At 36.9% G+C, this 18,325-nt stretch overlaps 1 protein-coding gene across 1 annotated transcript in view; it reads right to left on the bottom strand.

Annotated features, from left to right (window-relative positions):
• ROBO1 (roundabout guidance receptor 1) overlaps window positions 1–17,168 on the bottom strand; it is a 434,872-nt gene extending 417,704 nt beyond the window's left edge. Inside the window, exon 1 of the mRNA XM_014064019.2 lies at window positions 17,075–17,168. The gene's annotated coding sequence lies outside the window, so the exon portion shown is untranslated. The remainder of the gene's footprint in view (window positions 1–17,074) is intronic.
• Between the last annotated feature and the right edge of the window lie 1,157 nt (window positions 17,169–18,325).

Here is an 18,325-nt window from a genome sequence, read left to right as displayed (position 1 = left end):
AGATTCAGAGACAGATTTTCTATATCCATATTACCCGGAAGTTACTTTATGCTGGTAATCTTTAAAAGAAAGGGAAGAGGATTACCTAGTTGATTGATTTCTCTGTATCTTTCAATGGCTTCCAATACTATCAAGTGAGCTAATTATAGATACAGAAGCTTATTCATACCAGGATGGCTGCTTCCAGAAAGATCTACAGTAAAATTTAAGCTTTGCTTCCTGGAGTTTACACTATGATATTATACAATGTTACATTTTTATTCAATGTTATATTTAATAAGAAATCAGCAAGATTATTTGGATATGTTGATTAATGTAGCAGAAATGCTGAATCGTTGTCGAGCCATAGAATGGATTAGAATAAAATAATTTTATTGTCAGTTTAAATGTACACTAAGCAGAATACATTAAAATGAAATTTCATTACATACAACTCTCAAGGGGTCACCACCTCCAATATACACTACATATACATGACAATAAATAAATAAGCAAATAAATAAATAAATACGCATATACCCATGTACCCACATATATTATACGACACAGAAAAAATGCACTCTAGTTCGGATGTATACATGTACAGGGCGAGAAAAATGAATCTTCCGAGTTTATCAGATGAATGACATAGGGAACAAAGCTGTTACAGAATCTGGTAGTCCTGCTAGAAATACTCCAAAACCTCCTCCCAGAGGAAAGCGACAGAAACAGACTATAAAGTGGGTGTGTGGAGTCTCTAACAATGTTTCACACTCTAAGCACATAGTACTTATAAGCAGTATCCTGAATTAGCGAGAAGCGAGCTTTTGTATAATCTTCCAGGTGTCCTTATCACTTTCTGTATGGACCTTCTATCTGAGCACTGCTACCACCAATTGCTCTCAATCATTTTTCTGTAAAAAGTGACCAGGACAGAAGAGAAAGATGTGTTCTTCTCATCTGACGCAGGAAATGCAGATGCTGGTTTGCATGCTTTACTAAGAATTGAACAAAGATGAAAAAAATGATATTCAGTCTAGATATACTGTGTATAGGGAAAATATTACAGATATCCTGTGCTATTAATAAATACTAAATACTATAAATACTAAATACTAATAATTAATAAATACTAAATACTATAATTGAAATCTCTTACTAAATACTCAATAGTCTTCTATGGCATAACATTTTTTACCAGCTAAGACTGATGTGTAATCCTACTTGAATACAACTAACTTCACTACAGTAATCACTGTCATAATAAAGTTTCATTTAGATTAATTCAGTGTAGCATCACCTATGAACACAGACTGGAAACTTCAGCTAGTACAAAACAGCATGAGGAGTTTATTAACTAGAGCCAATCTTATACAATGATCAGTTATATTATATAAAACTGCATATTATACAATATACAGTTAGTTTGCAGTCCAGATTCAAGGTGTTGACCTTCATGGTTTCTGGGACACTTCTTTCCATGTTTTCATACCAGGTTATTCTTTGGGGACGCACAAGATAAAAGTAAAGGTTTCTCCTTTCCAGTTGTGCTCGATTTTAGGGGGTAGTGCTTATCTTTCTTAGCTGAGAGACCCAGAATTGTATGAAAACATTTATGTGGTCATGTAGCCAGCAAAACTAGGTGTATGAAATGTTGTTACTTTCCTACCATAGTGGTTCCTATTTATCTACTCACATTTACATGCCTTCAAGCTGATGGGTGGACAGGAATTGAAAAATCAGAAATCAACATCTGTAAGAATTTTTAGCAGAGATATAGCTATGAAATGTGTACTATTTCAATATATTGTTATAAAATCACAAACAGTAAGGGAATTGAAATGCCAAAAATTATCAGATGTGAGGATAAAGCCTATGTATATGTGTACATTTTAAAGTTGGATAACATGAGACATGGGCAAGCTAAAATGAGATTAGTAAAGACTACATCCTAAAAGAGAGAAAAGTGCTCAAGACAAAATTAAAGAGTAGAAACACTATGAAAACCAACAATACCTGGAATATAGTTGTGATAAAATACACTACACTGAACTTAGCTGTATAAAAAAACAAGAAAGCTAATGACTATTCACTATAGATTATATTCCCATAGTGATAATGATACATTATACTTGCCCCACAGAAATGAAGGTAGAGATTTACCTCAGGTCAAACAAAATGTTAAAAAATAAACGCATTCATTGGTTAGTTACATAAAACACAAGTATAGATATGTTAAATATTGGTGCTTACTGAATGTGCGGGAAAATTATGAATATAAAAATAAAACAATAAAAATAACAGAATGCTGTCAAGGAATGAATTCATGGTTAATTTGTACAAAAGATCAAGGGGACAATGGATAAAGCTAAAACCTGGTAATGTCTTACAACAGAAATATTAAGAAAAAAAACCTGAAGGCTTGATTCTAACTGTTCAAGAGCAAACTATTCAAAATAATGCAATCTAGGCCAGAAGTGAAAAATTGTTAAATGATTCAAAGTATAAATTGTGCAAAAATACAGAGGAAACAGTACATCATGTATTCAGCTTATGTAACAAGATCACACAAATTGTTTAAAAACAATGACATAACTAAGTCACCAAAATGATTATATTACATTAGAAAATCTGTAAAAATTATCATGTGCCAGAAATGAAAAATTGGTAGGAACCCAGAGTTGAATAAGTAGTTAAAAATGAATAGATTAAAATATTATGGGATTTCCAAGTATAATTTTTGCTCATATTTTTAACTGGTTGAAAAGGTGAAAGTGTGAGTAATTATAATTGATGTATCAATACCATTTGGTAGCAGAATAGAAGATAAAGAATTGGAGAAGACTGCAAAGTGTCAAGTTCTGAAAATCAAAATTGAAAGATTATGGCATAAATGGCCATGATGGTCCAATGGCTACTGGCATACTGGGTGTCATACCAAGCAATCTTGGATGCCACTATGCATTGACAAACTTTCCATCTGTCAATTATAAAAGACTACACTCTTGGATCTGCACATATAGTATGCAGATACATTATTACATTCTTGGGAAGAAATTGATGCGCATAAAGGGCAACACCAGCTAAAGAATTAACAGCTGTGATTTCACATTTTTATGTACATAATAATATGGATATAAACGGTTTCACACATGTATCATACAAAATGAATTAAATAAAAAGTACCAAGGGATGAATAATCATAAAATATAACATTAAGGTATTAATTCAAATAAACACAAGTGGCAAGTCCCCAAATCTTGCCATTTTTATGGTTTTTTATCTCATTAGAACTGTTCAGTCTAATCATTTAATATTAAAATTAGTATTTTTCTTTTCCCATAATCTTTTGGATTTTTTTTTACTTTAGAGAAAAACCCATAAGTAATATAGTTCTAATAATGATAAAAATGTTTCAGTTACTACTGTTTACATTAAAGCTTCCTTTAAAAAAATTCAGTAGCATAATTCAAAACCAACATCAAGTAGTATGGCTTAATACTGAAAGACATGTATAAGAAAAGGAAGGACAAGAATATAACCAAAGGAATGCAAAATAGTCCCCATCTCCAGAAAAGCTAGTACTCACAATGAGCTGAAATAATAATAAAAGTAATTATCTGAGTGGAGATCTATTGCAAGTGTAGTGATTTTTGACAATGAAAATAAAAAAAATCTGTTTTATATCTGTCTTGTATAATCCTAAATAATCATGGAGATATCATGGGAAAATGACAAAAATACATGGTTGGATAGAAAAGGAAAAAGGAAAAGTTAATTTAAATGGATTTGAAGTCTCCAGGGTCAAATATATAACATTTCAGGGTCCTGAAGGGATTAGCAGAGATAATCAAAGAATTTATCTTAATATCATTTGAGAACTCCTAAAGGACTGGTGAAATCCAAAATGACTAGAAGACTAAAATTCACCCCTATCTTGTGTGTGTGTGTGTTTGTGTGTGTGTGTGTGTGTATAGGTAGGTAGGTAGGTAGGTAGGTAGGTAGGTAGGTAGGTAGGTAGGTAGATGATAGATAGATAGATAGATAGATAGATAGATAGATAGATAGATAGATAGATAGATGGATAGATAGATGGATGATAGATAGATATCACTATCTCTTTATATCTCTATCTATCTTTGTATGTATGTATATATGTATGTATGTATACAGAGAGAGAGAGAGAGAGACAGACAGACAGACAGACAGACAGACAGACAGACTCTTTACAGCCTTCTTACATCAAAGGGAGTTAAGGTGAACAGATAGTTCTTGTATTACAACCTTTATTTGTTACAGTTGTTAAGCAGCTCACTATGGACATTAAGTAAATCATGTAGTCATTAAGGGAATTTGGTTTTTCTCATTGACTTCGTTTATTTGAAGCACCCTGGAAAGGGAAGGTCACAAATGGCAATCATGTTATCCTTGAAATCATTGGTATCTTATGAGTTGATCGGTTGGGAGTTGAGATTCTATCAAGTTTATTCTGTGGACATTAAAATCAATTGAGCATCATTTCATTAATTATCTTTTAAACTTCTCTCTTTAAAAAAATAGTATTGGATTGGAGAGATTAAAATCCTTCAGTCTGGCAAGATTTGCTTGTATACAGTGAATCACCTTTGTCACAGAAGAAGATAATGTAAATTTACTTTTTACAACTTTTCAAATGTATGAATTTTTTAAAATTATATAACAAAAGGTGTTTGGAATATTGATTTCAGAAAATTAACAATGGATTTAGGTAGAGATTGATTTGAAATTATAGATGTGATTTAATTAGAAGTAACTTTCTCACAAATGGTTGGTGTCTGTTTTGAGACCTTGATGGTTGAACACTAGAGGGAGCTAGAAGATTTTTTAAAAAGAATGGAGTTCTCTTAACATAAGTTTTATTTTGTTTTGTTTTGTTTTGTTGTTTTGTTTTGAAAAAAATAGACAAACTTAATAATCTGGACATAACATGTTGTAATTTAGTTACAGAACAATAACAAGCTACAATGGTTAATTTGGAAATTAGTTTAAAGAAGATTTAACAGTGATAAGCCTTGATATAGTCAAAGATAAGGGCATGCGACATGGAATTGATGGATGATTTATTCCATAAAAGAGATGTAGAAGGAAATGGATTTGGCTATTTTTTTAAAAAATTGGCTGTACAAAAGACTTCTATTAATATCTTGAATAATTTTTTTGGAGGGAACAACCAGAAGGACAAATGTTACTTACCAGATACAAAAGCAATCTGGATTCTATGCTGGCAGAACATGGAAAAACAGACTGGTTCCTGGTTGGCAAAGGAGTGAAAGTGTGTGAAAGGTAGAAAAAGGGAGGAGGAGGAGGAGGAGGAGGAGGAGGAGGAGGAGGAGGAGGAGGAGGAGGAGGAGGAGGAGGAGGAGGAGGAGGCAACTAGCAGCAAGGTAGATGGACTCATTTACAGTGGTGATAGGGAGAAAGACCAGCTGAGGCACAGATTGTTATTAAAAAAATATGCATAGCATAAAATCATTGATCTTATAAATATACTGGTTGATGCCACAGACTTTTCTGCTGCATGCTTGGCTGAAGCATAAGCAACCACTTCCCTCCTGCCCATTTGCCCTAGTAAATATGATTCTCATCTATGTATAGGAAGTCACATTCCAAGGGATTGCACACAAACATAGCAGTCAGTAATGCTATCCTAATCTTAAATTGATTAATTTGTTAATTTACATATGGATCAATTTTACTGTTACATAGGTGTGCACAGGATGCTACCTTGATGGTAAAGTGGACCTCTTAGGGATATGTACATGCGCCAGTGGTGGGTTTCAAAAACTTTTAGAACCTATTCTGTAGGTGTGGCCTGTTTTAAGGGAGTAGTTCGATGGCCATGTAACTGGGTGGGAGTGGCTTGGTGATCATGTGACCGGGTGGGAGTAACTTGGCTGTCAAGTGACTGAGTGGGAGTGGCTTGGCAGTTATGTGACCGGGTGGGAGTAGCTTGGCAGTCATGTGACTGGGTGGGAGTGGCCAAATTGATGTCACTGAATTCTTTGCCCCAAAGCATGCCCTACAAAAAGAAGATATAAAAAAAGGAAATTTATTGTTGTGCACTTACTATTTAATAAGAATAAAATAAGTACACAAAACAATAAAACAGCTACTGGCTGTCCTTGCCAGTTTTCAACATAACTGACCACCCTTACATATACACTTCCAGCCCCTCTGCCTCTTCCTGGACTCATTCAGATGTCTTTAAAACTCACTGCCTGTGCACAGCACACATTTACAGCCCCTCTGCCTCTTCCCTCTTCCTGGAATCACTCAGACGTTTTTAAAACTCACAGCCTGTGCATACACAAGACATTTTTAAAACTCACAGCTTGTGCACACTCACACACTCTTCCAAAAACATCTGAGTGAATCCAGGAAGAGGGAAGAGGCAGAGGGGCTGGAAGTGTGTGTGCTGTGCAAAGGCTGTAAGTTTTAAAAATGTGTGGGTGAATCCAGGAAGAGGGAAGAGGCAGAGGGGCTGGAACAGTGTGTGCTGTGCATAGGCTGTAAGATTTTAAAATGTCTGGGTGAATCCAGGAAGAGGGAAGAGGCAGAGGGGCTGGAACAGTGTGTGCTGTGCATAGTCTGTAAGATTTAAAGATGTCTGAGTGAATCTAGGAAGAGGGAAGAGCCAGAGGGATTGGAAGAATGTGTGCTGTGCACAGGCTGTGAGTTTTAAAAATGTCTGAGTGAATCCAGGAAGAGAGAAGAGGCAGAGGGGCTAGAAGTGTGTGTTCCTATAGTATCAACATTACTGACCACCCTTACATACACACTTCCAGCCCCTCTGCCTCTGCCTCTTCCTCTTCCTGGATTAACTCAGACATTTTTAAAACCCACAGCCTGTGCACGTGCTCACACTTCCAGCGCCTCTGCCTGTTTCCTCTTCCCCAACATCCTCTCCCCCACAGCCCCTCACCAGTTCTTCTGGTTCTTCTTCTGAAAACTTTTCGGCAGCATGGTGTGGATTGGTGGGGCGAATGAAAGAGCGAACGAGGGGAGGGAGCGTTCCGGTACGGGGCCACCTTACCAACAGTTATGGGAAGGCACACTAAATTTCACCATCTGGTACGCCCGTAGTGGTCTGTACTGGTTGAATCCCACCTCCAACATGCACATACAAAAATGTTGTGTGCAACACGGAAAGTGAGGACAGAGAGATACTCCGATCTCTCTTACAGCGTTTGAAATAATAGTCAAGAGTTCAAAGGCCAAGAAAGTGCTGGGTTTGGTGAAAGTGCTTGAGCAAGGGAAAGGTAACCAATTACCTCCAGTATGGAGTATGTGCAAATGTTGGCAACACATCACCAATGAAATGGTTAGAGCAATACTGAAATGGGAGTGAATGGTCAATGCATTCAAGTATTTTTCCCCTCCTTAATCTTTTGGATCCTTCATAGAACTCGTTTAAGTCCTCCCAAACCTTAGGATCCCATGCAACTTAGTTTGCATATCCCCAGTCAAGATAATTAAAATGCCTTTCCATACAAGGATCATTTTTGTCAGTTACAAGCAACCAGACACACATGTGTAAAGTTCAAAGTCATTATTTTATCTTATTCTGTCACACAGAATATAGTATTGTATTCCACACAGGAATCTCCCATTTGTCAGCCTAGGAACAGATAGATAAGTTTGTATAGAACATAAGGGAATGGTCAGTCTTGGCCCACTTGAAACTGTGCAGGGACCCAAGGCTAAATCCATACTTGAGGCTTTCCTCCCATCTGGCTGGGTATTTCCCAACATCTTTAGATATCTAAGTAAAGATATTAAAAAAAATATTGAAACCAAATATTTAGTTTAAAATCTACTGGCTTTGATTACTATGTTAATTAATTGAAAACTATCAAAACTATCAAAACTATCATTAGCTTTCAGAGAACCAATTCTACAAACCATGTATAAATTATTCTAATTTCCCATCCAATGTATCATTAGTAGCATATAAATTTCTTCAATTATTATATATTATTTATTTCTAACACATATTTGGTCTTATGACGAACAAAAATAAACCAACACAAAAATACACAAAAATAAAAGTATATAGCAAAACTGACATCAGAAAGCTATGAATTGAAAGCTAAACTCCTAAAAGCATTGGAGCACTCCTTAAAACATTATCCAAAATTGTATAGAATTAAAAAGATTAGGCATTAAAAAATCACACACTTCCTTTAAATAAATCAAATACCCATTAAGAAAAGATTAAACAGTGATGTCCATAGCAGGAAGTCAAGACAGATGAGTCTCAATCCAAACACCAACTCTTTTGTGTATGAACATCACATACATGTAAGAAGAAGAAAAAAGTAGTGGTGTTCCTTCAATAATTGATAATTAATTGTGATCTAAAAATATGACACGCTTTATAAATTAATCCAAGTGCTTCAGCTTGACCCAGTAATGAAGTGGTACTTTGCTGCAATATAGTCATTATGTATCATCCGTATTCTTGCTACCATACTTTGTATTATTTGTTTGTTTATTTATTTAATTTCTATGACTGTTCATCTCGTCAATGACTTTGGGCAGTTTACAATTCAAAATTAACAAGTTCCAGACTCCCCCTAAGGAGAAAATCATATGGTTTGGTTTTTATAGGATTTTCATATTTAGACTGGTACCTGAAAGTCAAATTCAGAAGTAATAGTCTTTGTATTTTAAATATATGTGTGCCCCAATATAAAACAGCAGGCCAAAATGACAATATATTCTATCAGTGAAGAACAAACTTTGCATGACAAAGTGTAAAATGTATCTCCGACTCTTAACACTAATTGAATTGCCATTGATAAAATGTCACTTAAGTAGACATTTCTGTGGTGAAACATAGATTTCCAGCAAATGACCTGTCATTACAGCCATGGATAATGTTCATGTCCAGACTAAAAAATTGTGCCTCCTAGCAATATTCTCAACAGGAGTTAAAACTGCAGGAATTGTAAAAAATCGGTGTATACAATCCACTAGAGAATTATGCCTCAGGTGCTATGTTAATTTACTTGCCCGTACGCATTAATTGAAGCCAATCAATAAAGCCTTTGGTACATATGGGGAAATGGAGTCAAAGGAATTATCTGACACATTAATTCACATTTCCAGTTTGGAAAAATGGAAAAATTAGTCAAAGATTTTTTATTTATGTCAATATGTAACTTTATAGATAATGTAATGATTTTACATTTTCTTTTCTAGCAAAAGTTTACAAACTTGTAGCTTTTTTACTATAAGACAAATACAACACTATTTTTTATTTTTTTAAATGAATACCTGAAATCTGTGGTATCCAAATAGGTCTGTAGTCTTTGTCTTGGCTTGTTTTTGTATTGAACAAATATGCTAGGGGGATGGGATTGCACTACACCCGAAAAATCTGAAATTATTTATGTGAGGCTCTTTTTTTTATTTTCATTTTTTTGAATTACATCAGCTACAATTCATAATTTTGCAATCCTTCTGTGTCTCGGAATATTGAGCATAGAAGACTGGAAACAGTATTTATGAAGGCAACATTTACTTGACTTTATGCAAGCTTACAGGTTCACCTGGCAGCTGAGGGTTTTCTGTTATCAGTAGTTGCTTCCATTGCATGATTTTTGTACTTTTTGTTTTGTTTTAAGCCTGTCAGAGCTAGGAATCTCTTGGAGATTACCTTTCATTCCTTTGAAACATTCCTTTGAATCCTTTTTCCATCTTGCAAAATTGGATCTAGACGTGTATATTCCCAACTAGGACGTGCCATTTAATTCCCCTTTCTCCCCCTTTTAGTCTGGTTATCCAGCATGCTTTTAGAGCTGTGTGGAATAGTACTTTGGTTATGTTGAAATCAATGGACAGTGAACGAGAGATAATCTATCTTTGAATTGTAAGTAACCATTATCAAGCTTACCACCAAACTACATTTTCCAATGACCATGATAGTTAATCATCTTCATGAATGTGTGATGACTATTCAGTCTAATTAATTATGCAAAGTCCATAAGAATGTCCAGATATATGGAAACATTATGTTAGAAAAATAATAACATGCTAAAGACGAAACGTTTAACATATAACTATCAAGTATCAAGACACAAAGTTCCATGATCAAGAACTGTCCAAGAACATTTCAGCTAGTCAGAGTCCAACATTTTTAGTCTAAGACATATGTGTGGTCTTTGCTTAATGATGTTTTGTTTAATAACCATTCAAAGTTATAACAGTGATGAATGAATAGTATTTATGACTAATCCACAAATTTTATCACTGTTTCAGAGCCACCATGGTCACATGATCAAAATTCAAATGCATGGCAGATATCTGTATTATCATCCCAATATCCTCTTCAAGGCCCCCATCTTTCCCTGGCCTATCAAGACCTATCTCAAGGCCTATCTCAAGGCCTATTCCTCTCATCTCTGCCCTTTCATCTCCCCATTCTGCTTTTGCTTCCACACTGCTTCTCACATTCCATCATCCCAGCATCATCTGTCACTTTTCTTCCTTCAATTGCTGATGAAGACAGAAAAGGTTAGATGGAGACGATTGTGGGTGTCAGAAGTAGAATATAGGGCAACAGGGATGGTGGAGTACAGTGCAGAGTGGGCAATATACAGGGGAATGAGGTAGCAGGGACAGCAGCATGTGCTCCGGTCACCTGGTCTTCCGGTTTCTGACATGCATGCATGTGTGAAGAGCCTGTACACACACACACACACTCACTGAAAACTGGAAACTCAGTTTCCTGGTGCATGCATGTGCGCCAGGGAGCTGCTCTTCCATTTTCTGGCGCTCCCACGCACACAAAGACCAGCTGGCCACTGTGCATGTGCATGCCAGAACCTGGAAGAGCAACAGGCGATGGTTGGCGTGCCCCGGAGAAATGGCTCTGTGTGCCACTTTTGGCACGTGTGCCATAGGTTCACCATCACAGTTCTAAACCCTTCTATTGTCCATTGTGGACTGTATGTAGCTTGGCCTGTTTCCAACTGTACACAGATAGGCAAAACCAACACATACATGAGAGCAGAAACAATGTACATGAAAACACACGAAGAAACACATGATATACCCACAAGGTCAGAATAAACTATACACACAACTGAAAACCCATGGATTTACTATGATTAGATCCTGAAAGACATGAAGGCAACATATATGCAAACACTCAAATTAGAGAAAATGCCTGTATTCACATATATATTACTTCATTACACAGAAGAAACTACAGGTCCTTCCTTCTGGTATTGCTGGTAAAAGGGTGCAAAAGAATTCTATAAGACATATTCCACATGTTTTCTCTATAATTTCATATAGTTGCATGATTCACTGACCTCAGCCATCTCTACATGCATCTACATGCACAGATGTTTTATTTGGTAATGGAATAGAAAAAAAAATTGCTTAAATTATTTGAAGGGAGATTCTTTTATGTTTTCCGAGATATTGTGAAGAAACTTTCTGGGGCCTTTGAAAACCCAGCATGGCCCTTGCTGAAAATTCTGGAAACTGCCTATTTGTAAAATACTCAGATTAGATAAAAGTGTCAATATAAATCTGTCAGATCTCTATTGAACATTTTCAAATGTCAAATGTGTTAACTTGAGATAGGATGATGAAATGCTTGGTGATATCTCAACTCCTAACAGCATTAGATTATAGTGATTACTTAGATTTATTTCCAACAAGTTTAAAATTTAGTTAAAGAGGAAAGCATGATAAATGATTACGTCAGGAGTAGACACTGAATGGATAGTGTCTTTTTTGAACTTTTGAACAGTTTTTTATAGAACTATAGAAAAGGTTTTGACAATTTATTGGGGATTGATGTGGTAAGCATGGATAGTCAGACAATCAATATAACAAAAATTGAAAGGGCCATGTTATATATCCCCAATTGGATGTTGTAAGTTGCTAGGTGGTACTTTAGCTGCAAATAATTTTAGTGCTAGAAGCTGTAAACCTCTGGTGAAACGAAAGGCATGGTAGGCATGGTAATACAGGTAGTCCTAGGGTTACGACCATAATTGAGGTCAAAACATTTTTAAGCGAGACATTTGTAAGTGAATTTTGACCCATTTTACAAACTTTCTTGCCTCAGTTGTTAAGTGAATTACTGAAGTTGATGTTAATAACCCAGTTATGTGAATATGGCTTTCCCATTAACTTTGCTTGTAGAAGGTCACAAAAGGTGATCACATGGCCCCAGAATACAATAATGATCATAAATATTGACAAGTTGCCAAGTGTCTGAATTTTGATCATGTGATCATGGGGATGCTGGAAAGGTCGTAACTGAAAAACAGTCATAAGTCACTTTTTTAATGTGGTTGTAACTTTGAACTGTTGTAACTCAGGGATTACCTGCACTATGGTTCTTTTATTTTTTGAAAACCGGAGTTAAAAATACGTTTTGAAAGATGGTCCTCTCAAAAGTTATTATCATATGGATAAGCAAAAATTCTTGTTCTCCATATCTTTCAAAATGTGCACAAAACCATGGAAGAAATCATTTAATTCTTTGGAATATAATACCATCAAACGTTCATACTCTGTTCTATCTCTTACGTCCATTTGTGTTTTAGATATTTGTTCTTCCTAATTGCTCAAGGCTTTCTGGAAGATCTGCAATTGGATCCATGCAGTGGTAAATGCTTCTTTGGGAGAGGAGCAGTTTCTCCCAGTAGATGAACCAGTTCTGAATAGATCCACCCTTTCCTCAAGAAGCCATTATTAGATCAACCTTATCTTCCAACCTCCCCCTTTAGGCAATCTTGTTGAGAAGTCAGTTTGCAGCGCCAGAAGATTCAGGAGGAAACAGACAATTTTGTTTCCACTATGTTTTAAGACTAGTTGCAGGATTGAGACAATATTAATGACACTAGTCAATGATATCTAGGAGTAATATATCTAGCCTAGTCCTCCTTGATATCTCATCAGTTTTCAATTCCCATCAATCACAGTAACCTTCTGCATCAGCTTAGGGGGCTAAAGGATTTGTGATAGTTCTCTTTGAGATTAGCTCCAATCAGGGGAAGAGAGTTCCTTATTCTTTATTACCTTTCAACATTTACATAAAGCCACTGGTCAAGATCATTAGATATAATGTAGTGCATGTATTATATTGTTGATATCTCTGACCTATGCCAGTCAAGTGATGCTTCCCAAGTTCTCTCCCAGTATATGAGGGAGGATGGTAAGGAGGGGCTGGAAGGAAGAATATGCTGCATAAGTGGTTATGAGTTCTGAGATATGCCAGGTCTGGAGTTTATTTTTTTCATGTTTATCAATGAATGGGATTATGAGTCCCCATAAAAAGTTTGGGTGAAATTTGGAGCTCTGTTGCCTTACTCCCAGTTGGACTAGTGCAATATGTTCTACATAGAATTGCACTTGGAGCTGTAATTGGTTCAGAATGGAGTGCCATAGGTGATTTTTGGTGTTCTACAGCATGCCTGAATAGCACTTTGCAAGCTGCACTAGCTGCCAGTGCTAGTCAGATTCAGGATAATGGTGGTCATCTATAAAGGCCTACATGCATAGGGCTAAGTTATTTGCTGGATTGCCTGTTCCTGATAAGCTCTGCTTGCACCACCAGAACTGTAGGCATGCTCTAAATCCCTTCTAGAAGCAATGCCATCTAACTAACCCCAAAGAGATATCTTCTTTATTGCCCTCTTTACTGCCCTGATCTCTAAGAGATTACATTGCCCCAACCCCATTGGCATTCTTAAAAAGCTTTAAACATATGTATATTCTATTAAGCATTGGACTGAGACATTAAGCTTTGTGACTTTAAGATGGAAGTCTTTGTGAGGACCTCAGCTGCATTCTACTAATATCATCTTAATTGCTATGGCTTTAATTTATTACTAGCTATGATAGATGTGTGATCCAAATATATACATGTTTTAAGTAAAATATACTTAATTTGTCTCCAAAAGTCGGAGGAACACAAGAAGTCTGTTTTGAGATTATGACAATCTGAAACTCGATCCAAACAATATTCACCTTTAAAGGTTTTTTTATATAAACCATTTTGTAATTGCATAAAAATGCTGCTGTATTAATTTTTAAAACGATTTGATCACTTTATGTTTCCCCAGAAATGTGATCCATGATCACATTTCTGGGGAACTTCACTTGTTATCTGGTCAGATGACCACCCTCCATTTACTAGCTATTTTCCATGTTCAGCTGAAGCCACAATTCTCAGTAATAAAAAACCAGTTGATCTGACCTGTCAGTCCCTAATCTCAGCAGTACTTGTTGTAAATTTCTTTTTTTTAAAAAAAAAAATCAATAATTCACTGGTTGCCTTACTTGCTTAACAATAAATCTCCATGAACTAACTTTTTACTTTTTAGTAAATGCTCATTTCTGCTATAAATTATTATTAATAAACTAAATAGTAACTTTTCTATTAATACCCCATATACATATTTAAGATTGTTGCAAGGACATGAAAAAATGTGATTTGAATATCAAATTATCATTCTGATCATGGTTTAATAAAACAGTTACATCAGACTATGGACAAAATTTTACATTTTAAAGACAAACTTTTAAAAAAACAATTTAATGGGCTACCTTCAGGATGGCCTCAAATAATTTCAAACTCTATAACCTGATCACATAATATTTCACAAAGTCCAACCAATCCAAAAAACACCTAGTACCACTTTGAAATATCATTTTCTTCACAAATTCAACAGTGGACAGATGCTGTTTTTCCTGGTTATACAATTCCTTAAAAAGTAAATCAAACTAAATATCAAGTGACACAATGAGAATCCCAATATTTGCCTTGCAAACATTTTTTCTTCATAGCATTTTTGTAAAATACAGCATCAGACTATGTGCAAAAAGCTCCAGGAAGAGTATCCCATATTTAAATAACAGTACTGAGGAAAGGATGCTAAGCTGTTTTCCTATGTATTTTAACCTATGATTTATTACCAAATTAAGATGTATACAGCTGTACATGTATACACCCCAAAATTGCACTCTGACCTCTACTCTCCCTTAAAAGATCTTGATATATAAAGTAGCTGTGGCCTGTTGAAACTCTTATTATTCAGAAGAAAATGCTGTATGAGAAGAGACTGCTGTATGTGAAAAACGTGTCAGTTTTTGACTTACACGTAGATTGCGAGGAGAAAATGGCTTGAAGCATTAGGTGAGGAGTTATGAAAACCATTAATGCAGGTGTATAAGGTTTAAATATCAGAAATGTGTTGAAGAGTGGCAAATTATCTCCCTCATTTGCCCCAGTTGAGAATTATGCACCTTCCCTTGCTTGTTGATGAGTTATTGTTCTGCCTCAAACAGCACACTGATATGCATGCATACCTACGTGAACCAAGCATAATTTTTTCAGAGACAAAGCAGGGTGGATGGTGTCCTTTGAAGTAGTGGTTATGTTAAGAAAAAAAGATATTGTGCATACATAGATAGCTTCTTTGTTCATCAACATTTCATATGTCTCACACACACACACACACAAACACACACACAGACTTTCCAGAATCAATTTTTGGCTCCCACTAACACTTGTTAATTTTAAAGCACCATTTAGGGACTATGGCTGATCTGCTGAAGTGAGCTGCCTGGGCTTTGGAAAGGTGACCACCAAGTAATCCCAAAGCTGCAAACAAAACAAGGAAGAAACGATCCTGGAAGAACGGAAGAGCAAACCACTTTTACCCTGTTGTCAAGAAAACAACAGTGTAATGTCCCTGCAGTTAAGATGTGGTCGACTTGGAGTATATTACACTAACTTGTGGCGGCTCCTTTTAAAGAGACCCTGAAGGACCTGAAGGAGGCACTACGTACGGTTAACGTTCAGCGGAGCTTCCTCCGGGTTAACGAGCTGTAAGGTGGCAGCCTCATAAAGCGCGCACGCTGAGCTCGTTGCCCCCCCCCCCCCAATGTCCTTAAGAAGAGAAGTTTCGCCAATTTCGGCTGCACCCTTTTTGCTCGAGAAACGTGCAAAACGAACTTGACAGCTGGGGGAGGATTAATATTATATAGGTAAAGAGGGTAGGTAAAAAAAAATTTTTTTTTTAAAAAAAAGCCGGCTCAAGGGTTTTTCTCTCCTCACCAGGTTTGTGGAGGCGGGAAGGACTGTGGTAGTTGTGGTATCCCGCCGACTTCCCGGGACGTTTCTTTTGCTCCGCTTCCCCTTTCCTGCCCTCAAAATGTGACTTCGCGGCATTCCCAGGCTCGGGACTTACAGCCAATGCGGGGCGGGGTTGGGCGCCCAGGAGCTGGTCAATGGTCGCTGCGCGGACTGCTGCAGAACAGTTAGTCCACGCACACGCGCTGCGCTCTAGCCAAGCGCCAGCCCGCAGGGGGCTCTTTCCATTGTGTTAGGCGGAGAGGCAGCAGCGTCGAACCTCGCTCAGCTGTACTACGCCCTGTAGCTGCCTGCCCTTTGGAAAGACGACGGATGTCCCCCGCCCCTAGAAACGGCAGCCACCGCGAACCTTTTTGGAAATAATGTATGCGCTGCACGACGTCTCCCACCTGCAGTATGCATAAGCCAGGGAGACGGTGCAGGAAGGTACGGGAAGCTGGGTGTCTTTAGACGGAGCGGTTACTCGATTTAATTCCCAGGCTACCTATTCAATAGTAGTACTACTATTTCCTCATGGAAAGCGGGGGGGGGGGGGGGGGAGTCATGGAAAGGTAAGGATGTTGCAGTTGGGTACCATGCATTGAAGCAAACCTGCCTGTATTTGTAAAGCACCTTACCATCCATCACTTAGGAGGGAGACAGTTTCCCCCCCTTTCCCACCACACATATACATAGAAGAAATCCTTGCCTGCCTTCTGTGTTCTGCCTGAAAACCACACAAACACACACAAGGGATCTGCAAATAAACTTGTTGGATTTACATTAGGGTTTCGTCTCTTAATCTCGCATAGTTGTGTGCTGTGACTTTGTCTCCCATCAGCTTATCACAAATCCAAATAATGACCAAGCAGTCCTATTACTCCCCTTCACATTTTATATATAAAAAGGAAAGCAAATCTGACACTTGTAGGCAAAAAGGAGAAAACTTACCCTTTTAAGATAAGGATGTCAGAAAACTAGTAGATCCATGATTCGTTCTTTGCAACTTTCCTTTAGACAGTGAAAGCCCTTCTTTTGAGTTCAAGCAGGGGAAAAAATAACCTATTTAAAAATGTTTTCAGTATAAAAAAAGGATGAAAAGGAATTTCTTCCCCATATGAGGACTCCCGTACAATAAAATCCTCCTTTGGTAGTGAATTCTTTCAGACCCGTTATCTGTATTACCATTAATGCGCAGAGCAGAAGGCACTGCATACAAATAGATCCAAGTAAGAGCTTCTATTGGTAGCTGGGGTGGGCCCCTGGGTCCTACTGCTCCATCTCAAGCAAACTACAAAGCAGCAATTTTCAAGCGGCTTGGAGGAAAATGGGGTGGGAGGACTACCCTTGAAGAATTGATTCTTTACCCCTGCTGTGACAGTAGTGTTGCTAGTGTTTGACTAAAGAAAACCCACATTCTTCAGACACCTTTCCTTCCCCAACTGCCACAGTGATGAATTGGAAAAAAATGGTAGGACACTAAAAAGAAGGAAGTTTGTAAGAAATGTTTCTATGTCTAGCAGAGAGTTTTTGAAATATAGTGGTTGGCAGGCTAATGCAGATATACCGTATCTACTTGAAACCCTCCAATTTCAAATGTACTTCCTTTTAAGCATGCTGCTGAAGAAAACCCTAACAAATCAAAAACAGTCATTGAAGCAATAATAGTTGGCTTGCACCATTGCAATTTTATGGTGTAGTTTAAAAAAAAAGGAGCATATGATTGGGTTAAGTTGACTTCTGGCTCCTTGTTAGAGAAACAGCTTCTACCTGACAGCCAAACCTTAAAACCAGTTGTATATGTGTAAAGAGGTCAGGAAGTGCAAGTAGGCTTATCAGTATTGCTCACAATAGCATAGCTTTCATCAACTGTCAGAAACGAAGTAGAAAAGCTGCCAAGGCAGCATTTCTAAGAGCTGCTGCTATACTGGTTTCAAGGGCAAGCCTTTGCATTTTGCAAAGGATCATGGAGAAGGTATGCCATACAGTATTAGCTGTGCCAATTATTCTATTCATTTTCCTAAGGACTAACAAAAGCAGCTTTTCAATTTGGGGAAAAATGTTTAATTCATTAGCTGTATACCTAAATAGCATTGAATATATTTTTGTGAAAAAGTATGTTGAAAATCTATCACATAAAAGCCTAAATACTTTATACCTAAATATATTTAAAAACAGTGTCTTAAATATATCTAATAGTAA

This window comes from Thamnophis sirtalis, unplaced genomic scaffold (genome assembly GCF_051295495.1).
Source record: "Thamnophis sirtalis isolate CommonGarterSnake01/CBP01778 unplaced genomic scaffold, rThaSir2_p1.2 scaffold_8, whole genome shotgun sequence".
In the NCBI taxonomy this organism is placed as follows: domain Eukaryota; kingdom Metazoa; phylum Chordata; class Lepidosauria; order Squamata; family Natricidae; genus Thamnophis; species Thamnophis sirtalis.
This window is presented reverse-complemented; position numbering and strand designations above follow the sequence as displayed.